Genomic DNA, 23,697 nt, shown 5'->3' with positions numbered 1-23,697 from the left:
CCCTCCTTCTCCTTCCATCAACTCTGTGTTTAAATCTGTGTTAAATACGTGGAAAAATCACAGGACAGGGCCTTCCCCTCGAGCAGTGGGCAGTTCAGCTCAGGGCCACTGAAATCGTAGCACGTAACGAAGCAATTGACTGTGGCGCTTAGATTCTGGGGACTACGTGGGAATGACTGCGGAGAGTGGGTTGACTAAGGACCGGGGCTTTGGGAACAGCTGACACATGCTCAGTAAACTCGGGAGCGACCAAGAGAGAAGGCACGCCCATCAGAAGCACTGTGCTGCCCCAGGCGGGGACAGGACTCAAAGGGAAGATGACAAGGACTCAGCTCCAATGTGAAACTCAAGCCCACAAAGAAAAAGAGACCATTTTTCACAAGCAGAGTCTGTGCTAGTGAAAGCAAATTATCTACTGGTCACCCCCAGCACAACCACAGTTTTAAGTGCTTGTGTAAACAGTACAAAAAGTCAGGTGTGTTAGCCAAGGGTCACAGTATCCATGAACACATCAATATTTTGACTAGTGAGAGCTCATGAGCTGCCCTGGTTTTCTGGCTGAAGTCCTCTCGCTGACATTCCATCAGGACATCTGCGTTACTGCCTCAGATGTGACCCCACCCGAAGGAGGCCACAGTATCCGCTCTCCCAGGTCACTTGATTTCAGCCCTTGTTTTCCCTTTTTTCGTGCTTGCTTTGCTGTTTGGTGTTAAAATATTTGTTTACGGTTTGCTTCTTTTAAAATGGTTTGCGTGATTAGAGAGAAGATAGTGAAATTTCTCAAATCACGTACCGATGCATCCTGTACAGACTTGTCTTAATTTGTCCTGCAAGGACTCCAAGGCTTCCCCCATCCCACCAGGATTCAAATGGCTACTCTGTGCAAAAAGGTGGGATGGGGACTGGGGAGAGAAAGCTTGGCTCTGCCCAAAGAGGACAAGCTATGGCCTTGCCTACAACAGTAAAGCCCACTCCGAAGGTAAAAGAATTCCCATAAAGATTAAAAAACAGACTCTATGCAAGCACCAGTCGGCCTGTTGAGGCCGAGCCATTTGTTTCCCAACTGTGACCTAACTCGAAAGCTCTCCATTTCGCCTTTAACAAGATGTGTTCCATCAGAGCTTTCTACATAAATCACAGCTTGTGACAGACCTTTTGTTTCAGCCTCAAGAAACTGTTAGGCCTGAGTAACTCCAGGAAAAGGGCTTATCCTCCACGATGATAAATCTTCTCTTTCTACTGTAATGTGAAATGTATCACACCGCTTCAAATGTTACTTCAGACTCGTCTTTTATTAACGATGCCTTTGGTTTCGACCATTCGGAATGTTGACCATATATCAAAAAACCCGAGGGCTGAGCAGGTCAGGGAGGCAGCCTCCCGTCCTTCCTGGAACTCAGCCATGTCGCTGGGTGACCCTGGCAGGGGGCCAGAGGACACTGCCTTGGGCCAAAGAGAGAATTCCAGATTTTGAAAGATGATCCTTGAAATGTCCCCAAAGGGGATCTAGTCCTCATCTACATGCACAGCCTGAATCTTCAGTCCTCGGTGCCTCTTCCCCATAACTTCCCATATACTGTGGTTTTACCTGAAATTCCACATGACAATTAAGGAGAAGGTTTTTCTGTTTTTCTCTGTTCTCTTGGTGCTCAACTTTCAGTCTCTGACCTCAAGACTCAGCAGTGTTAGCAAACAAACCCTGATATGTTAGAGGAGCTTAATAAAATAATGACAGTAAGTAAAAATATCTTTACAACGGAGAAGACTGAATAAGATGAATGACTTATTTATAATAATGGCTATAAAAGGCTAAACTTTAGCTACTTAATGAATATCTTAAATACATGTGATCTTTAAAAAGATGTACTAAACTTTATCCAGAAGAGAGCAACGGTTACTAAGAAAAAAATAACCAGTCTCACAGGTTCCTACAGGAAGAAAAACAAATACCGAAATCTATGAAGCTATCATAGGAAAATAGTAAAAGATTATGTATTGGGCACATTTTTTGATCCATATAAATTATGATATTGTCTAATAAGAAAAATGAGAAGTTTTTAATTGCATGGAAGCATAATATAAAAGAGGATTTTTGTTTTCATTTTATGTAATTCAGTTCTACTGAGCTGCTAACAGTAACCGCGACATTATTGTGATTATGATCATCCGTCACTATCAACAACCGAACCGAATACAATTGCTGGATATCTGTGTATTCAGGGTGGCCGTCATCCAAATTGGGACACCTCTGAGAGTGAAAAGGGACACTATTAGTAAACATGCCCTCATAATAGACATAAACTTGACCGTCCCAACAAACCTGGACATATAGTCGCCTTAACGATGTCATCTGCCTAATTCTGCATCTTCCCACTGAGACAGGTATTATTATCCCATTTTACAGACAGGAAAACAGAGGCTGGCTCAAGGTCACACAGCTAGTAAACAGAAGAGCTGGGCTTCGAACTAACCCCAAAGATTGGCTCTCCTAGGGGCAGACTCCCAGTCAATAAGAGATACACTGTGGATCTTGGTGTTTCAGGTCTGTTAGAAGAAACAGCACAGACACAAAGCTCTCAGGCTCTGTGAAGGAGTCCAGGAACAGGTCCTACAGAAGGGGCATGAAGGCCCCCTCGCCAGTGGGTGCCTCGCTGGAGCCCTCGCTCCTTCAGCCCACAGCACTGGACCTGTATTGGCTTGGTGTTTCCTCTGTCAATGTTTGGTTGAATACAAAAGCCACCCCCAGAAACAAACCCTTCTCAGGGAGAATGTACTGGTCTGTCCCATTTCTTATGTGTCATTAGGATGAGAATGGCATCTGCCAAATTAGCATCTGTAGAGAAGTTTGAGTGAAAGTGAGTAGATATTTGCAATAAACACTGATATCAGTGCTTCCAGTCAATTGCACACCTGCCCATGGCTGGCTTTGTGCCCGATGCTTTATAGTCATTATACTCAGTCCTTCCAATCCTGCAAGGAAATGTGATCCCACATTTACAGGTGAGGAAAATGAGGTGCAGAGGTTGTAGGTAGTAAGCAACAGGGCGAGGATGTGGTAACCAGGTATGGAAAACTCCAGAACCCATGCACTTTCCTCCACAATTGTACGACCACATGGTTCAACCTATGTGGGGCTGCCTTTAAATGAAAAAGAAGAAAAACAAAAGCAAAGCCATTGCCACAAGACTCCAAATGATTTATTCCTCCAGATGCCAGGCCGCAACGATGCTGTGCTGGTGAGATCAGGGCCCGCTGCAGCTGGCCTTGATGCCCTGTGTGCCTGTCCTGGTGACTTCTTTGGGGGAGACCCTGCTCAGACCGAACCATCACTATGGCAGTCACATCACCCACACCTTTCCTCCCCATGGGAACCTTTGCTAATCTGGACGTATATTCATCTCTTTAGTTCTGTGCAACATAAACACCGATATGTGTTTTCCTTCCTTCCTTTTTTTTTTTTAAAGATAGGCAGAGCTACATAATGTCCATGTTTTATGGAGAAAAGGAATGTCCATAAATCCAGTCGTAAGTGTTACTACAATACTACATTTTAACAATTCAGAGGAGTCTAGTGAAAATCCTTACAGTTAAGTGACCTTAGCCAAATATAATAGCTTATGACTGAAATAGACACACTGCTGTGTCTAGAAGGTGTCTCTTCTCATGTAGGTTTAGATTCCGTGAGACAATCAGTAAATTTTGGTGATCCAATTAAACCATTAATTTAGCAGGTTTGGTACATTCATTAACTCCACCTATTTTTATTTTATTGTTAAAAAAAATTTTTTTAAGATCAGCATTTTATTTATTTATTTATTCTTTTTTCGGTGAGGAAGATTGACCCTGCACTGACATCTGTTGCCAGTCTTTCTCTTTTCACTTGAGGAAGATTGCTGCTGAGCTAACATCCATGCCAATCTTCCTCTATTTTGTATGTGGGACACTGCCACAGCATGGCTAGATGAGCAGTGTGTAGGTCTGTGCCCAGGATCTGAACCTATGAACTCTAGGCTGCTGAAGCTGAGTGCAAGAACTTAACCACTATACCACAAGCCCAGCCCCAACTCCACCTTTTTTTTTTTTTTTTTGACAAGATTAGCCATGAGCAAACATCTGCCACCAATCCTCCTCTTTGTGCTGAGGAAGACTGGCCCTGAGCTAACATCCGTGCCCATCTTCCTCTACTTTATATGTGGGACGCCTGCCACAGCATGGCTTGATAAGCAGTGCCTAGATCTGCATCCAGGATCTGAACTGGGGAACCTTGGGCTGCAAAAGCAGAACGTGCAAACTTAACCTCTGAGCCACTGGGCCAGCCCCTCCACCTATTTTTAAAACAAGTTTTTTTTGATAGACTCTCTTGTTGTGATTATCAGGCAACTCTAGGTAATTGACAAATAATTGTCAGTTTGTAAGGAAAATAGGAAGCAGGGGTTTTGCATTGAATTGGATACTCAACAGGAATTGACCTGGACCATATTTATCAGAACTAGGCCACTGGGATTTAGAAATTAGGGGAACAAATGGAGAGCCAGGAGCTGGATAATTCTGGAATTCAGTAATAAATAGCACCTTACCATACCATGTGGGAAGTCACCGAACCTTAGCAGAAACCAAGACAACGCAGGAGGACGCCAACAGATCTCCTTGGGGGATGGGGCACGCCCACAGAGTCAATCAGCCCTTCGGGGGAAACAGACTGTATCTCCGCATAGCTACTGGAGACACGACTGGAGTTCAGTTAATTCTAAAGAACTGGGCTCTCCTTCTCGTGATAGCAACAGCAGTTGTAAATTTATTGAGTACTTGCTAGCACCGACCACTTTACAACACTCTCTGAAGGTGAGTGTGAATACAGTGTCTTTTGTCCAGCTGAGGGAACAGCAGTTGGAAACACAAAACTAGTCCAAGGCCAGGCAGCCCTCACCCTGAATGAGGACACCAAGTTCGTCATGCCCGGATAGGGCTGCCGGATAAAACACAGGACACCAAGTTAAATTTGCAGTTCATATAAACAATGAATAATCGTTTTAGCATAAGTATGTCTCATGCACTATTTGGGACATACTTATAAAAAATTATTCCTTATCTGAAATTCAGGTTTAAGTGGGCACCTGTTTTTGTGTTTGCTAAAACTGGCAACCCTAATATCTTCCCTTCCTCCACTTACAAAACTATTGGCTTTGAAAGCCTTACCTAACCTGAGCAGTCAGAAAGGAGGCACGTAACTGCCAAGGGTTGGGAGCTGCTCCTTCCCTGATGCAAGTCTGGGATGCAGCATCCACGCCCAGCAGCTTCAGGCCCGTGCCCCGGGGGCTCCTGCTGGTTCCTGGGTGAGCCTTCTCAGCTCACTGTGATCAGTGCCTCAGGCAGGGAAAGCAGCCGCTCTGATCATTCATCTCCAGCAGGTCACTGAGGCCCAGAGGCTTCCAGAACACATTCTGATCTCACCCCTTTATGGAATGAAAGAGAGGTTCTCCATATCTCGGGGCGTGTGGACACTCACACAGCCCCATGGAAAGCAATTTGACAAAACACATCCAGAACCTTTCGTGCCCAATCCCCACATACTACCTGCGCTCTGTCTCACGGAAACAGTGCACAGTCCCGCAGGGCTGTGTAACAATGATGCTTTTCCCAGTGTGGTTTATAATATTATAAAAACTAGACACACCCAGATGCCCAGCAACAGAGGAATAGCTCAAATACATGGCAAATGCACTCAATGCACTAGTTCTCAGGGACTAAAGGCTGTGGTTTTGAGGATTAGGCAGCAACGTGGAAAATGCATATGGTACATTAAAAAAAAAAGAGAAGGATGCAAGTCATGTTGACATTATGATGTAACACATACATGTATAAAAGTTCTGAAGGGGACATATAAAACAACAATTATTATGCTTAAGTTATTGGATTATGGGTGATTTTAATATCCGCCAGTTTCCACTCTTTTTATAATGTTATAACATGTGGACAAGGTTAAAATACCTAAAATAAACTCTTCGCCATCTGTCTTTTCTCTCTCACTTAAGGAAAAGGAATTTGGCCGGCAAGTTGCTGCTCATCGTTCACATCCAACAGGGAGAGGAGAGAGGTCCGCAATCTGTCACAGGAGAATGGGAGGCAGGTGTGAAATTCGGGGACCTGCAACTCCCCTTTTGCCCAGGAGATTAGATCTCCCTCATTCTCCCCAGAGAGTAAGTGAGCTGAGCTGGGCGCTATGAAACTCTATTATGTTAAAGAGACGCCCAGTTACCCAAGCTGTCACAAATCAAAAGTGATAAACAGCAGCATCTTGACTCATCTTGATGCCAACATTTACCTCTGAATCACTGAACACACACAGACCTGCAGAACCACAAAGCCAGACTGGGTCTTAAGAGGGCATCTTGTCCTGGACCACCCAGTGGGTGGCCCCACTGTCCATTGGAAGTCCCTCTCTCCAGAGGGCTGTCTCCTGAGGTCCTCAGCAGCTGAACGTAGCCTCTTTTGAGCGGTGATGCTGGCTAGCTGGCACATGGAAACATACGCCTTACATGGAATCGTGGGCACTGTTATCCTCTAAAGAAGGGGGCTGGCACTCAATTAGAGGGACAGCTCACAGGCACCCAGCCCCCAGGATTACTGATTGCATATTCTGGGTTTCTGCAGAAAGCTTTTGCTTGCAGAGAGTTTTCCAGGTTTGAAAATCTCTGCAACACAGCATTCTTACTTGTAAAAAAGCGTCGTGTTCAGGGTAATTGGCCTCTGAAGTCTTACAGGAAATTGAATTGGCAGGTTCCTAGGGTGTGGCCCCAGTTCTAGCTGTGTGTCCTTGGGCGAATCCCTTATCCTCTCTGTGAGTCAGCTTCCTCATCTGAAAACCGGACAAGGCTAGCGCTTCTCTCATCAGGTTGAGGGAGAAAGAGCTGATACAGCCCTGACTCACAGTATGTGCTCAGCGTACAGGCTTATGATGTCTCTTCTTGCAAAGTGCTGTTCCCAGGATCCCAGTAGCCACACAACTGGCCTGGTGTCCCACGGACTCACCAAAGGTCCTTTGGTGCATCTGACAGCATGCTGATCTAAGCACTTACCTAAAGCTTCCACTGTGGGGCTTCCTCCTGCATTTCTGGGTTGTTTGCTCACCATAAAGAAGATGGGCGTCACGGCAGTGACTTCAATTTTCAGGAATGGTCACTGATAGCAGAGGTCATTGGGAATCTGCACCTTCACCCTTTCATAGTGTCAGAGGCAGTAGATAAAAAGGATGCAGTCCTCTTGTCTTCGTGTACTCTCCTATCACAAGTTGCTTTCTGACTCTCCTTAGAGACCTCAGCCTTTATGCAACACATACTCCAGTTTCTTGGGAAATTAGACTTGCCATAGGAAATTTTCCCTCGTTTCACACAGGGCCAAGGAAAAAAGCCTCTGTCAGCTGCCTCATCATAGTTACTCACTGTTCCTCCATTCCCTGGAGATTCAGAAGGCACAGCTCTGCCAAATCTACTGCAAATGCTTTACTCAAATACAAAATATTCTTCATCTTTGCCTCTGTCATTTTTCCTATCAATTTACGGTTTATAAGTTTTCACAAGTCCTTCCATTTAGAGAGGATACAATTTGGGAGGAGGTATGTTGCTCATAACAAGCACAGTTCTAAATAACCTTGTGCAATGGAAGCTAGTAGGTCTTGCTTTCTTAACAAGCCTAAAGTATAATGCTCAGGCAGAGCACTTGATTTCAAATTTGATTTCAAAGCAGTCTCTCTCACATTTCAGCTTCTGCCCGTCACAGTCCTTGCCCTCTCCGGTCAGTCAAGGTGGTAAGTACCGAGAATATGAACACTAATTGGGGATGGCTGTTATTTCTCCACGCAAATCACTCTGTTGTCTGTCTTCGCCACACGCACCACATGCAATAAAACGAAGAACCACCTTCCATTTCAAATGTCCTTGAATGAATGAGTTGAGAACCTATTAAGTTTCTATATAAAATTTTTAAAAGGCTGCAACTCAAATTTGAGGAAGAAGCATAAAGGCAAGCGAGGTGAGGAGAACTTCGCCAGCAGCCCCAGCCCCGTGAAGCTCCACGCACAGAAGGGCAGCCCCGGGCACCCTCCTTCACCACTTCCCGTGTTGGAGACCCAGCACAGAGAGGCCCAGCAGGAGCAGTGCGGCCTCAGAGGAAGTTCCCCACGGCCTTGGGTCAGGATGACTCAGCCTGGACGCAAGCACCTGATGCTGGAGGGAGAGGGAGCCATGCGGTGAACTGGCTGCTTTGGGGTGGTGATGACAATCAGGGAGCCTGTGCCTGTGTGCCGTAGCAGGCCCAGCGCTGACAGTACTACCTCCTAGACCCTCACAGCATCCCATCTGGGGCTGGGCAGTCCCGTAAGAGATGGGGCCCGGACGTGAACTCAGCATTGTGCCCTCAGAGTGGAACGCATGACCCACCCCAGCTAAGAAACCCTGGACAGCCAGACCTGGGGTGCTGAGGGCGGCATGCCGCTTCCAGGCAGGTCTCCGGGTGGGCCCAGTGTCACCGACCACAGTCAGTGCCACACACGGAGAGGTCTGACATGGAGCCAGTGAGGCCCACCTGCTTCAGGGCAGCCTCACAAGAGGGTCTGACTGGGGTCTCCCTCTCTCATTCTCCCCATCCCCCCCAGGGCTGGAGCCACCCCACGTTTATTCTTCTGTCATCCATCCTGTCACAGCCCCTTGCAGCTCCAGGCTGGGGCTGTGACGTTGAGGAGAGCCCCAGGAAGGAGAAAAGGCCCACAGGGACATGTCTCCAACATGCAGACACCTCTTTTCACCGGCCTCCATCTTGCATTTCTGGAGCTGGGAACATGCAGCTTCTGGACTTGGCCCTATTCAGTGGGGCCTTTCTGGAGAAGCAGGTCTCCTTAGGCTCCCCCATAATGTGCAGCACTTCAGGGCAGGGCCTGAGAAGTGGCCCAGGCAGGAGAGAGAGGAACAAGTGAGGACAGATGCTAGGTGGTTCTCCTAGCTCTGAGGGAGGGTCCAGGACACGGTACCCAGCCCTGGCACAATGGAAGATTCTAGCAGTGTCTTCTCATACCTCAGTCTCTGGCCCATCACTTGGGCTGGATTACAACACGTCACCTCCAGAGCTCCTATGCATCTACCTCGGCTCCAGACACCCCAGTGCCATCATCACAATGCCAATCACCCACACAGCTCATGTGGAAGTGGGCAGGAAGGGTCACAGGGCAGGGATGGGGCTGGCCTACCAAGCTGGGGGAGGGGGAGCTTCTGGAGGCATTCCGTCAGCCCCTGGCCAGCTATTGCTTGGAGGGTCCCAAGGCAGGCTGCTGCAGCAGGAGATAAGGCAACAGCTCTCGGGGGGGCTGGGCATGAAGGAAGCGCTAAAGCTGGGCCAGCCTGGGCCAACTTCCTTCTGGACACGGACGGTTTCTGTTTGTCAGGCACAGACACAGCTCCTGCCACCTGTGAGTCAGGTTTGAGAGTGAGAAGCAGCTCTTTACAAAGGAAGCACCCCCAGGAGAGAGAGAGGGAACAGCTGATTGCACTGGTCCAGCTGCTCTCACATAGGTTGTCCTAGTGGCTGAGGCGAGAATGCTTCTCTGGGGATGAAGAACGCTCCCAGCCATTTGCATCTTACACATACTGGCTCAAGCCCCCTGGAAAGGGGGACGAGAGCTGGTTGCATTGGTTAAAGAATTATTTATACGTCGTATGTCGCATCCTGAGATTACCAAGCAAGGAGGCGGAGGTGAAATAATGAGAAAGGAATTATTTAAAAATATGTCACACCCTGGCAGTCACAGAGTTTCAAAGCTGAATGATCTCTGCAGTTTTCTGGTGAAGCGGCCTCATTTTATAAGTGAGAAAGCACGGCCAGAGAGGTGAAGAAGCCTGTGAAAGATCACACAGCAAATTGGTTTGAGGTCAGGACAAGAACTTCCTTGATCCTTGTACCATCTTGCCTGATCATTTGGAAAATTGTTTGCCTGTTACTTTTCAGCTGGGAGCCAGACTTCTCTGAATAGCTGGGGAGAAGCATGCATGTTTAACACGTGGGACTGGAAAACGAGCATGCATTCAGGACACAACACGAGAGTGGAAGAGCGCCCTTCACAAGGCGGGCTGGTCTTGTCTGCTGATAATCAGCTGGGATTTCAGTATATACCATTTTCAGCTTTCACGACCAAAAGGAGCAAGAGACTTCAGTATGACCCACAGTTCATGGCAATGTGGCTGGGAACACCACTCCCCTCTGAGCTCTCTGGAGTTGCATCTAGGAATTCCCAGGGTCCCAAAGCAACAGTTACAATGACCTTACAACAGGCTGTAAGAGCCCACTGCACAGAAATTCCAGCCTACCTCCCAAATGGAACAAAGTTGAAGCTTTTCATAACTTTAACAGAAATGAGGGTACAGAGCAAAGTTCCCCCTAAAACATGAAAGGGGCATGTGGGGTTCAGCCCAATCCCTGTCGGAGGGCAGCAAAGACAGGCATCTGGTCGGGGACCAGCTGCAGACCCGGGGCGCCTGGCACAGACAGCATGCGCAAGCCGGGCTCACGTTCTGAGCACACACACAGAAGGGTTAGAGATGATGGCTGGACAACAATGAGCTCTGCATGATTCCCGGGAGCCCAATACTGTTATTGCAGCCCCTGGATGTCTGCCTGAACACATCTCTCCAAGATGGAATCAGAACCATGTGAGAGGATGGCTGAGTTCAAGGACAGGAGCAGGAGTGGGGGAGGACGAGGGGATATGTGGATGTGGCTGATGAGCACTCTGCACGCTTGCTGGGGGACTTCTGTTGGAGAGGAGGGGGCAGCCCTGCCGTCTTCCTGCCTGCTGACTGCATGGGTGAAGGGTTTGAGGATGCCTGGAGCAAGGACAAGGACACAGACACACACAGACACACACACAGACACACACACAGACACACACACACACACACACACACACACACACACACACACACCGGTGGCGGCTCCGCCCCAGAACCCTTACGTCACCACAGGAGGACCAGGAGGGTGTGAGGTCAAGGATTTGGGCTGTGGACTCTGACGGACCTGAGTGTGAATTCCGGCCTTGCCTCAACCTGCTGAGCGACCTTGGGCAAACCTTAGTTTCTGCATCCGTAAAATGGGATTAATAACGACAACCCCTTTGCACCGCGCCAAATTTGTTGTGAAGGTAAAATGAGAAAAACGCACGTGGAATGTTTGCATGTAGAAAGTACTTAGGAAAGGAACACCGTCGTCAGCACTTATTGAGGGATTGCTATATGCCAGGCACTTTTGGCAGGTGCCAGGACACTGGGATAACAAAGACTGACTCAGTTTCTGCCTCTAGAATTATGGTCTAAAGAACTAGGGCTGGTTTGCAAACTGCACTAAATTCGTGAGTGAGATATGAACATATCCTTTACCAGCCAAGGTGAACTGATCCCTGTTCTCTCGTCTCCTTGACGCTTGCCCCCCGAAAATAACTCCTTATCCTACCATCGTCATCACCATGACTACCACCTTCGCCATCACCATCATATCTTCATCATCACCGCCACCACCATTATCTTCTTCACCATCATCTTCAAGTACTTACTACCTACCAGGCCCCTGGCTCAGTCTTTTACATGGATTCTCTCATTGATTTTCGAGTAAAGCACCCTTGCTACTCAAAGCATGGGCCAGCAGCCTACAGCACCTGGGAGTTTGTCAGAAACACAAATTCTCATGCCCTGACCGAGCCCTACTGATTCAGAATCTGCACTTCAACAATATGCCCAATGATCTGTAGGCATGTTCAAGCTTCAGAAGCCTTGTTTCACAATGGCGGCTATCTCTTGGCAAACGTGATTTGTCTGGAGAGAGTCTCTCATCACCCCTCTTAGCCCGTCTTGCTCTTCCTTCCCAGGGACCCCATTGAACAATCCTCTTGATAACCTCATGAGGCCAAGGAAACAAAAGGGCAGAAAAACAAAAATGACAATACTTTTGTGAGGCTGAAAGAGAGCAGGAAGCAGGGAGGAGGGCCAGAAGGAAGAGAGTCCTGGGCAGAGGTCCGGCAGCCCCCATGGAGCCCCACCCTTCACACTTCTCCAAAGCTTTGAGGTCCCTGGGGTGGAGGTGTGGGTGAGCGCCTTCCTGCGATGACATCCCTGAGTCAGGCCTGTGGTCTGGATGCAGAGGAACTTCCACGAGCCAGGGGAGGGAGAGAGGGCCAAGGAGCACTCCAGATTCTCCCGGTCCCTACAGGAAACACAAGGGAAGGTTGCCTAATAGGACAGCCCGCCAAGTGACCACTGGGGAACCTGCATGCCCAACACTGCCCAGGTTCTCGAATGAAAACCAAGTCCTGTTGCCAAAGGCAAATCAACACTTACCAAAAGTTCACCAAGGCTTAAGAATGCACCGATATGCCAGCAAATAGCTGGTGTTAATAAAAGCTTAACACTTAGACTGTGAGGGGTTTGATATATTACTCCTCCATCCAGCTTCTATTAAATGCATATTCTAAGAGATCATCTCCTTCAGGCCCAAGAAGAGGCTGCTGAAGGCACAGAAGCGAAACAGATTTTCAAAAAGTAACTTCCAATGTGCAATCTTGTTGGGCTCAGATAGAAGGATTTAATTTTTATAAAACCCTAAGAAGGTTTAGTCATATTTTTTAAACACATGTTTTTTAGAAATACTTAAATGGAAAACATCCTACTCGTAAGTCTATTTCATAGCAGAATGAAACCAGATAATTAGAAATCACGTTGGGTAGGGCATATTTACACTAGAAACGCGGGACCATTTCGCACTAAATGAAATTCTTAGTTACACATATGTGTCCTTCCAAATTCTGATTATGAGGAGGATGGGCGGACTCTATATTAATTTTTCTGCCCATAAATCACGATCTACAGCAAGGACAGGCCAGGCCTCCCAACTGTGCACCATTGATTCTGCTGGGTCCAAGCCGCCTCTGTTCTTTAAATGAAAAAGGCTGTTTCCTTTGCAAGTACATAATAAATCTATTTGTAAATGTAGTGATTATGTGGAATGAGATTTTATAGAATATTTTTAAGATCAAAAGTGTAATTGGCAGTGCATACAAAAGTGGTTAGAGGCGATAAAAAATCAATGGGCCCACAAGGAAAGAAAATCCAGTACCTGTCTGTGATTCTCCTTTTTGCCTAGAAAAAAACCCACTCCTCCCCCGTCTTGGGTCCTCTGCACCCAATACTGCTCCTGGCTCTTAGCTGATGTTCAATAAATATATCTTCAGTGATTATCATAACCACATTGCGATGAATATACTTTTGCATATAACTTGGCATACATTAGCTACTTTTCTTAGAATAAGTCCCTGATGTGAAATTGCTGAGTCAAAGGGTATAAATACGGCTAATAGTCTTAATATTTATTGCCAAACTGCTCTACCAAAGGTGCATAAATTTCCACTCCCCCAAGCTGCGTCAGAGCCTACTTACTTTTCTGAAACCTCATCAGCACTGAACAGTAGTCTTTTTAATCTTTGCCAATCTAATAAATGAAAAATACTCCCTCATTTGAATATGCATTTCAGTGTAAATCAATTTGAGTATTTTCCCATCTATTCATTAGTCATTTGTACTTTCTTTGTAATTGTCTTAAGCCAACTTTTATTTTAGTGTGAATGTCTTTTGCTTCTTGATTTGTAAAAGCTGTTTATATACTGACTATATTTATGCTGTCAATACTTTCTCCAGTGTATCATTGCTCTTTGTCCTTGATTTTTATTTTTTAATAACTATAAATTTTAAAATTTTATTTAATTAAATATTGCACTCATCCTTTAGACTTTTTTCTTCACATTTTTTTTTTTTTTTGGTGAGGAAGATTCGCCCTGAACTAACATCTGTTGCCAATCTTCCTCTTTTTTGCTTGAGGAAGATTGTCGCTGAGATAACATTTGTGCCAATCTTCCTCTTTTTTGCTTGAGGAAGATTGTCGCTGAGCTAACATTTGTGCCAATCTTCCTCTACTTTATGTGGCATGCCACCACAGCATGGCTTGACAAGTGATGGTAGGTCTGCACCCGGGATCTGAACCCACAAACCCCAGGCCGCCAAAGCAGAGCACATGAACTTAACCACTATGCCACCGGGCTGGCCCCTCCTTTACTTTTATGTTGAAGAAGGACATACATATAAAATCTAAGGAGATGTCCTAAGTAAGTTGCAAAAGACTGCATTTTCAAAGGTTATAAGTTAAATTTTAGCAACCAAAAACACTGCGCTAGGAACGTAAGACATCAATTTGAAAGAGATTCTTTGGTGCATTGTTCTGAGGATGGCAACATCCTTCTGTGAGTCGTCTTCTGACTTTTGCCTGCCACATGCAGTAAATCTGTATATTCTTACACTTTAATAGCTTTTGTTTAAAGACCTATTTCTTCAGTCTACTAGAGGCTGACGTTTGCTAGAAGCGTGCATTCTCCTCCACTGAACTGAGGTTATGGAGAGTTGGCTAGAGAGTTATTTACCATATCTGCTCTTCTCTGTGTTGGAACATTTGACCTCCTTCTCCCAGCATTTTCATAACAGTGATGTTTTTTCAGGAACTTAAAAATTTTAGGGGGGAGGAGAGAAGAGGAACAGAAATGGGAGGTTAGTAGAAAAAACTCCAGGTAATGGGTCCTTCCCATCACATATATATGCCTTAATAACATCCATCTCCGAATCAAAATGCTCCCTGTCTCCACTTCTAGCTCCCGCTCCATTCCCAGCATCTCTCCCCCAGGAGATGTCTCGATCTGCTGTGTCTACCTCCTTACCCTTCCTTCTCTCCCCACCTGCTGCAGGGGACTACTGTCTCCACTAATAAGGTATCAAGGTCACCAATTATCCCCCTTGCCAAATCCAAGGACCACTTCTCTCCTTCCTCCTTGCAACACTGTCTTAGGTCCCAATTTCCTTCCCATCTCACCAGCTGCTCCTGCTCCTCCTTTTTGTGGCGTCCTCTTCCTCCTTCCACCCTCGGCACACTGAGGATCCAAGGGCTTCCTCTTTGACCTGCTTTTCTTCCACATCTTCTCTCTTTAGGTGACTCAATCTAGCCCCAATTTATATTCTTTTATCCCCAACTGTTTTTTTCCAGCCTGAATTCCTGGCTTATATCCAATTGCCTTTTAACATCTCCACTCGAATGTCTAGCAGACGTTGCAAACTTCATATGGATAAAAGAACCTCTTGATATTAGTATCCCCTCATCCCTTGCTCCCTGTTATAAACTGAATAACGGTCCCCCAAAGATATCCACACCCCAATTTCTAGAACCTGTGAATATGCAACTTTACCTGGCAAAGGGACTTTGTAGACGTGATTAAATTAGGATCTTGAGATGGGAGAGAGAATCCTGAATAATCTGGGCAGATGGGCCCAATGTAATCACAAGGGTCCTTATAAAATAAAAGACAGGAGGGTCATGGTCAGAGAGAAATTCAAAGTGCTACACTGCTGGCTTTGAAGGCAGAGGAAGAGGCTAAGAGCCAAGAAATGCAGGTGGCCTCTAGAAGCTGGAAAAGGCAAGGAAAAGATTCTCCCCTACAGCCTTCAGAATAGCAAGAGAATAAATCTGTGTTGTTTTAAGCTACCAAATTTATGGTAATTTGTTCAAGCTGCAATAGGAAACTAGTACATCCACCGCCAAAACCAAACCAAACCAAAAATCCGCTCCCTCCTGGGTCTCCTCTACTAGCGCCTCCAGATTTCAACAGCTTAGGTGTCAGGCCATGACACTCCTTTCCTCTCAGTTGGATAGTCAATACACCATCAGCTGAGCTGACACACTAAGACAGACCCATCATGAGTGAACTGCCTGCCATATAGTTAGGCAGCTATTACTCTGGCCCAGGTGAAAAATGACGAAGGTCGGAACTAGGAAAATAGTGGTGGGACTAGGAAAGAGGGAAAAGAATGTAAAAAATGTTTGTGATGTAAAATCCACAGGATTTTTGGAAATGGTGGGGTCAGAGGGCTGAGTGGGTGGGTGGGTGTTGGGATAGAGAGCACAGGGGAGGATGTCTGTGGGGCAAAGATGCAGAGCCTAGATGTCGTCACACTGCATTTGAGGTGTGTGTGGACAGCAGCCAGGCAAAGACCTCCAACATCCCATTCAAGGCACCCCGGGCTGAGCTTTCGGGAGAGACATGGGCCAGAGATGTGGATTTGGGCTTCATCAGCAAAGATGTGGGAGTTCAAACCGCGCCAGAGGATGGGTGCCCCTGGGACAGGGTGTGGGGTGAGAAGGATAGCAGCCAAGGACAGAACACAGGGTGTGATCATGCCAGACCTGGGAGGGGGAGGAGGAGCAGTGAGGAAGGGGCAGGAAAGGAGCCCTGAGAGGGATAAGAAGGTGCTGGCAGAGCCCAGGGTCATGGAATCAGGTGAGGTGAGGCATTAATGAAGGAGGAACTGAGGGACGGTGCCAAACGCAGTGAAGTCCACATAGGTCAGCACCGGAAAAGGCCATGGGGTCACATGAACAGAAATAGTAGAGATTGAGGATGACGGTTGGTTTGGACGGGAAGGGCTGGAGAGAGGGATGGAGGAGAACGTGGGAAGAGATCCTGCAGGATCCACGTGGTTTGGGCGGTGGGTGGACGAAGGAGGCATATTTTGAAGGCTGGTATATTTCACAGGCTACATAGGAGCTGGGAAGAAGGGAGAGGGTGGAAACACAGGGGACAAACCCCTGACGCAAGAGATACTAGAACCATGAAGCCTGGCCCTCCAAGAGGCCCCCAAATCTAGCAGAAAGAAGAGCATTTTGTAATTATTGAGCACTTGTGAATCAAATGTTTCTAACAAGGGGGCTCCCTTCACTTCTATATTTTAAGGGGAGCCCACCTGTATCAGAGCTGCATTTACACTGCAGTAAAGCAGCGTTTGATTTAGGATCACAGATAAAGAAGTAAGTGGCAACTCTATTTATACACTGTACCTGGTATTTTATGATCCTTTGTACACGGAATTATATATCCCCAAACGTTCTATAATGGAAATGAGAAGAGATTAAGCAAAGGGCAATATATCATGGTTATCTTTGTGTGCGCAAAAGTGAGAAAATAAACACCCACCTGTTTTACTGTAAAGCAGGTATAGGCTGGGAGTAGCTATCCCTCCTGAGAAAAGTAACAAAGGGGCGGATGACACAGAGCAGGCTGAACACAGAAATTTCCAAGCTAATCAGCACGTACACTGTTCCTCCAAGGAAAACCACTAGTCATAAACTCAAGCATGTCATAGAAAAAAGACTGAAAGGAAATACACCAAAAAGTGATGAGACTGTGCGCTATTTCCTTTTTTTCTTTTTGTTTGTCCATGTTTTCTATATTTTATATAATTATCATAAGGTGCATTTGTAACAAGAAAAAAACAATAGCAGTTACAATAAAATGCACACCTCAATAGAAACTCAAACCTATTCTTCAAGCAGACATAAAGCAGTGCCGCGAGTTGTATTTATTTGTAAGCCAGTTAGATTGCTGTTGCCAGTTCTCGAATATACACATGCAGGTGAGACTTTGCAGTGGCAACCGTCTTTCCAGACATTCACATGGACACAGGAAGAGCACACTCCTGTGTCTCCCTTACTCTCACACCACTACCATGCTCACAACGTTTCTGACACCACATGTATAGGGTTTTTCCCCACATCAAGTAATTCTCCGCGACACCATCTAGGTGTCCTATAATTCAGTTCAAACCTGCCACTAACCAGAGTTAGTGCAGACCCCACAGGTTAAGAGCTCAGTCCCCCAAGACTCCCCCCATCTCAGATCCAATCACAAGGAGTGGGTTCCCAAGTTACCCACAACTTCTGTCCGACTTGGCTACAAGCTAGAGGTTCCCAGGACTCCCCACCCTTGGATTCATTTGCTAGAACAGCTCATAGAACTCAAGGAAATACTTAGGTTTACCAGCTTATTATATAATAAAGGATATGACAAAGGATACAGATGAACACCCAGATGAAGAAATACACAGGGTGAGGTCCCTAAGAGTCCCGAGTGCAGAAGCTTCTGTCCCCATGGAGTTGGCGTGCATCACCCTCCTGGGATGTGGATGCGTTCACCCACCTGGAAACTCTCTGAACCCCACACTATGGGGATTTTATGGAGGCTATATCACGTAGGCATGATTGATCATTAACTCCATTTCGAGCCCCTCTCCCTTCTCCAAAGAATGGGTGGCAGGGCTGAAAGTTCCAAGCTGTTAATCATGGCCTGGTCTTCCCGGTGACCAGGCCCCATCCAGGAGCCCACCCAGAGTGGCCTCCTTAGAACAAAAGACCTTCCCATCACCCAGGAAATTCCAAGGGACTTAGGAGCTCTGTGTCAGGAACTGGAGTCAAAGACCAACTATTAGACCAAAAGATGCTCCTAGTGCTCTGATCACTTAGGAAATTACAAAGGTTTTAGGAGCCCTGTGTTGGGAACTGGGGGCATAGACCAACATAAATATTTTCTATTATTTCACAGCATGTAAACCACATGATCCAACATATGAACACAGGCTTAGAAAACAGATTGAATTACACTATTTATAGTTCAACAATGTGATTCTTTCATTGCCTATTGAGTGGCTAGCCTGTGCCAAATAACGACTGAGGGCTGTGAAGGATACAAAGATAAACACAGTATAGTGTCGAAACCCAAGACATGCCTGGCTTGGGGGAAAGAGAAACACACTTAGGTAGCTGTGTTTCCGTTGGCCCATCTGGATGCTCAGTCTTCAAAGTATAGATTTGTATTTCCCTCCATCTACTTATGTAGGAGGGAAATCCAAGAAAGGTGATCCAAGAATGGTGAAGCCAGCTAGTTCTGGAAAACAGGAATAATTCCAAAAAGAAAGAGGGTTGATGACGCCAACGTCCACACCAGGAAATAACCAGGGATAGTCTGACCACAGGTTACCGGATGATGGCTTCAGTGCCAGGAGTAAGTCCCCCAACTCAGGGGCACAGAAGCATGTGGACCAGCCCACTAATTATAACAGGACATTCAGAAGGCATCAGGCTGTGGGTGGGAAATTGAGGCAGGGCATCCTGTGACGAAGACCAGAAGGACATGGGAGGAGAGGGGAAGAGTCAGTGCGGAGCTGGAGGTGGGGACAGGAAGGGTTGGACACTGTGTCCATGCTCCTCAGGGCCACTGAATCCAGGCCAGGCCACCGCTGGTAGGTGGGTCACAGGCCAGGGTGAGCCTGAGGAGGCCATCACCTCCTCAAAGGAGTTGTCAAAGGTTGTGTCAAAGGAGTGACACAACCGCAGCAAAAAAAGGGTCATTACAAGGCAAGAGGAAACACACCTGGAGGGAGACAGGACTAGCTCAAGGAGTGAGAAGCATCTGAGAAGAGCTTGGAGCCACAGCACAGGGGATGGGCTAGCCCAGGGGATTGGGGTCGGCTGATATGGCTGTGAGCCCAGGCTCTGCCCCGACTGGCTCCATGACGTTCCTCAAGTTACTTAAACTTCCCGCACGAGTGTGACCTGATCCATGAGATGGGATTTAACTATCTCGCAGGGCTGTGGGGTATGGAAGAGCCAAGGTCCTAGACCACGTGGCGCAACGACAAGCTCATTCATGCTGGGTAATGTTACGACAGTCTATCTCCCTCCTTCTCCAGCCTCACCATCCATTGCTGCTTCTCCCTCACTTTATGCTCTGGGCTTCATTTGAAGGAAAGGGCTCTACTGTTTAAAAAAAAGCTTGAAAATGACTATGTATGTGAAAAATAATGGAAATGTTTAACTCGGGGGGTGGCATCAAGAAGGAAAGTGTTGAATCCCAGGATTCAACAAGGAAGAGGTAGAACGCGGAGGGAGCAGCGATTTGGGGAGGGGAACAAACCAGAGGAGGTGACAGCTGACCTGCATGTTGGCAGGACTTGGCTAAGCCCAAGGGGGCAGAGGGGAGTGGGGCACATGGAGAGTATGGAATACCCCCAGTTCAAGGTCAGGCACGCAAGGAGGCAGAGCTGGGGCTGAGCGCCGTGCTAGGGGGTGTAGGTTTCATCCTGAGAGGGACAGGGTGTCACTGAGGGAGCACAAACAATACATTTGTGATTTGAAAGAACATTCTTGCTCCACTGCGGAGAGCCTCTGCAGGCTCTTGCTGAGCTCCCAGCGAGAGATGACGGGGCTGAGCCAGGTGAGTGGCAGTAGAGACAAGAAAAGAAAGGGAACCAAGAGATGTGGCTAAGATATCAGCAGGACCTGACGCACGGAGTAAGGCACATCAGCTGACTCTGGAGCATCTGGCTTGGCTGCTGGGTAGATGGAGAAGCGGGAGCCTGAGAGGGAGAGCCCTAAGAAATAAAGGTCGGGCAGCGAGAGCAAAACCGGGAGCTCAGTGTTGGGTTTACTGCATTTGAAATGCCTGTGGGACAGCCAAGTATGTACAATCTGGTTTCTAGAAATTACCAGGCTGATCTGGATCTCCCGAGAAGTTGGAGCTGGAGACACAGATCTGTGTGTCACATGCAAGGGTGTGGGGAGGGAGGAGAGTGAAGCTGATGTGGGAACTGAGAAGGACCAGCAAGGAGGAGCCTGTGGAAGGGAAGGAGTGATCAGACTGCACAGGATGGACAAGAAGCCTGGGAGGATGGTGATGCTGAAGGGCCTTGAAGGAAAGGACCCTTCAAGGGCTGGTGGTGGCTGCGGTCCACCCTGGGGCAGCAATAAGGGGGTGTTGTCTGTAGAGAATCTAAAATACAAAACTGACCAGAACTGCTCTGCTTTTTACTATCACTACGTGCTGGCAGTTCTAAACAATGTTAGCGATAAAACATCCCTCCCACTTGAGCGGACCTCTCCCGCAACCTCTCAGCCCATTCTCCCAGACACCACTGCATTTATTAAAAGAGTTTCCAGCACTCTTTAAACAAACACCCTCTTGGTATATTTAATTTGGAGATTTTCTTTAAAATTGCTATGCTTCCTTTTCTGAACTATAAGAGAGACACAATCCACTATTTTAGTCTTTGCCTTGGCTACTAGAATGCTATGGGAATTTTTTGTTGGTTGGTTTGCTGGTCTACACAGTCAATTGTTAGCTACACCAAAGAATCATGCACAGTTCCTTTAAAAAGTCATTAAAATGGTTTTGTTTATAAGAATTCAACTTTCATTTTTTTAGGAGTACCTATATTGTGTAGAGTGAGGTCCCCCCAAAACTCTTGCTACCGTGGTATTTTAAGTTATAGCCTGAGAGTTTAAGTTTCACATTTAAAAATATATAGAACATTCTAGAAATTAACAAAGAACCTGGAATTTAATCACTAGAACAGAAATTTACGTGGTGTTACACTTAAATATCTGCCATTACTTCTTCCAGTAAACAGCTTATAAAAGAAATCCTTAGTTATCTGTTTGCTAAAGAGTCACAAGAAAGTGAAGCTCCTTTTCTCCCTCAAAATCTTAGCTTGGTTCCTGAGGACAAACCTAAAATTTCATTGGCACTTATTCTGCTCTAGTACATTTTTTCTCCTTTTCTTTTATAAAAAGGATTTGCTTCAGAGGCTCTGCAGACAAATGAATTATTCGTAGACAAAGAGATAAAAGAGAAGGTTTCAGGGGCTAAAATATTTAGGCCTCAGGTTCTATGAGTTTGATTACATTGACCAAGTGGGTACATTGGGAACCGAAATAAACAAAAATTAAGAAGTAAACATGGTGTCAACATTTTTTAAAATTTTATTTTTTGTGGGCATGGGAGAGAACCACTTCCAGCAATAACGTCCATGTTAAAGATTAACTTTTGATGCTGAACTAATTCAAATACATATATAAACACAATTTATCAATGCTTTTGAGCTAGAGTTAGGACACGAAAACTACAGAAATAAAAGTTGTATAGGAAAAAATAGCCCTGTTTCCATGAATCTATGATAGAATGATGAGTGTCCTATTGAGAAGCCCTGCGTAGACACAGCCTTTCCCGTAAGACATGACAGAACAGTGAAACTCTGTTAAAAATTTCATCAGTGCAGGGGCAGCAGCCCTCCCCTCACTGAATTTGCAAAATCCGCCCTTGGATTTCCAACCACCAATCTTCTAGAGTAATTGGGGATGTCCAGACCCATGGGCAGTTGAAAGATTTTATTCACGGGAACAAATCCCATCTTTCTAAGATATGTGACATGTTCTTTTCAGAAATTAGTTGAAAGCATATGTAGGAGAGGAAGACATTTCCTCTACCCATTCTAGGTCCTTCTGGCCAGACCACAAATTAAATTCACGAGACAGAATAACAGGAGAAAATCAAGCAAAGCTTAATAACATGTATACATGGGAGAAACCCAGGAAAACTGAATAACTCGCCAAAATGGCCGAGGTTCTCATCTTAAATACCATCTTCAGCTAAAGACAAAGGAGGATGTTGGGGGGTGGTTTGGGGCTTCAAGAGGGAAGAAGGCAATTCACAGGGAAATGGAAAAGCAAATGTTTTGTAAACAGAACTTTGATAAGAATGGGCTTAGCAAGGATCCTCCCAGTCTACTGGATACACAACGTTATCTATGGTGATGGCCGGTCCTGGGGACAGGCCTTTATCTTAGATTCTTTTAGGCAGTTAGGGGGACGATCAAAGTTTCTTCCAGAGTCTTTTATTCTTAAAAATAATCAAGGCGAGGCAAAGAGACATATTTGGGGGTGGCCAATTCTGATCCCCTACATACACAATATCTGTTCAGCTCTGTATTTTCTCTATGAGGGAAAAAAGGGCCATCTTAAAGGGAAGAAATACAACAGAATTCTTCACTGCAAGGTCACCATCTGGATATTGATTGACACCATGTATTGATCCAGCCGGGCCCCAGAGACAAGGTAACAAAACCAGAACCCATGCCCATCAAGGGCGATTGTGGGTAGTGGAGGAGACTCACATAAAATGGGGAAACACAATAAACACACAGCTATAAATTATGAAATGTGCTGTAAAGGGAAAGAAAGGGGAGAACTGAGAAAGAATAAGGGGTGGGCGGGACTATTTCAGACAGGCTGGTCAGTTGCGTTCTCTAGACGTTTAGGCTGAGCCCTGAAGGCGGAGGAGGGGGCAGCCAGACAGGCAGTAATTGGAGGCAGGGCTTTCCAGAATGTGTGAAGACCCTGAGGTCAAAAAGACACAGATTTGAGAACTGAAGACAGAGTGTCGGACTCCAGTGAGTGAGTCACATATTGTAGGATTCCACTTACAGGAAATGTCCAGAGTAGGCAAAACCATAGAGAAAGATTAGTGCTTGCCAGGGGGTTGGGCAGATGGGAATATGGGGAACAGGAAATAACTTTCATAGGCATGGGGTTTATTTCTGGGGATGTTGGAAATGTTCTGAAATTAAATAGCGGTGATGGTTGCACAACATTGTGAATGTACTAAAAACTACTGAAATTGTACACTTTAAAATGGTGAACATGAATTATACCTCAATTAGAAAAACCTTAACTAGGAAGTAAAACTGTCTTCTAAGAAAGTGTCGCTCAGTAAATTATTTCCTCCAGTTTCTTAGAAAACATGACTCTAGTCAAACCCACAGAGTCTGTATCTGGGCCGCATCTCTTCCTTGCAACAAGCAGAATGCGTATATTGGGCCAAGTTTTGATCTACGGTTGATAAGACCCGTTGAGGCGGTGACAGGGGGTTGCTCCTTCCTGTCCCTCACTTGCCTGGGAGGCACCAGA

At 46.2% G+C, this 23,697-nt stretch overlaps 1 protein-coding gene across 2 annotated transcripts in view; it reads right to left on the bottom strand.

Moving 5' to 3' along the window:
• Positions 1 to 23,697, bottom strand: part of ADAM12 (ADAM metallopeptidase domain 12) — a 335,212-nt gene that overhangs the window by 192,408 nt on the left and 119,107 nt on the right. Inside the window, exon 1 of one of the 2 annotated variants that reach the window (XM_070567901.1) lies at positions 7,077 to 7,235. The exons of the other annotated variant lie outside the window; for it this stretch is intronic. The gene's annotated coding sequence lies outside the window, so the exon portion shown is untranslated. Of the gene's footprint in view, positions 1 to 7,076; positions 7,236 to 23,697 lie in introns of those variants that run through there. 2 annotated transcript variants of the gene reach the window in all.

Source organism: Equus przewalskii, chromosome 1 (assembly GCF_037783145.1).
Source record: "Equus przewalskii isolate Varuska chromosome 1, EquPr2, whole genome shotgun sequence".
In the NCBI taxonomy this organism is placed as follows: Eukaryota; Metazoa; Chordata; class Mammalia; order Perissodactyla; family Equidae; genus Equus; species Equus przewalskii.
The sequence above is the reverse complement of the archived record's forward strand: the minus strand, read 5'-3'. Positions and strand labels throughout refer to the sequence as shown.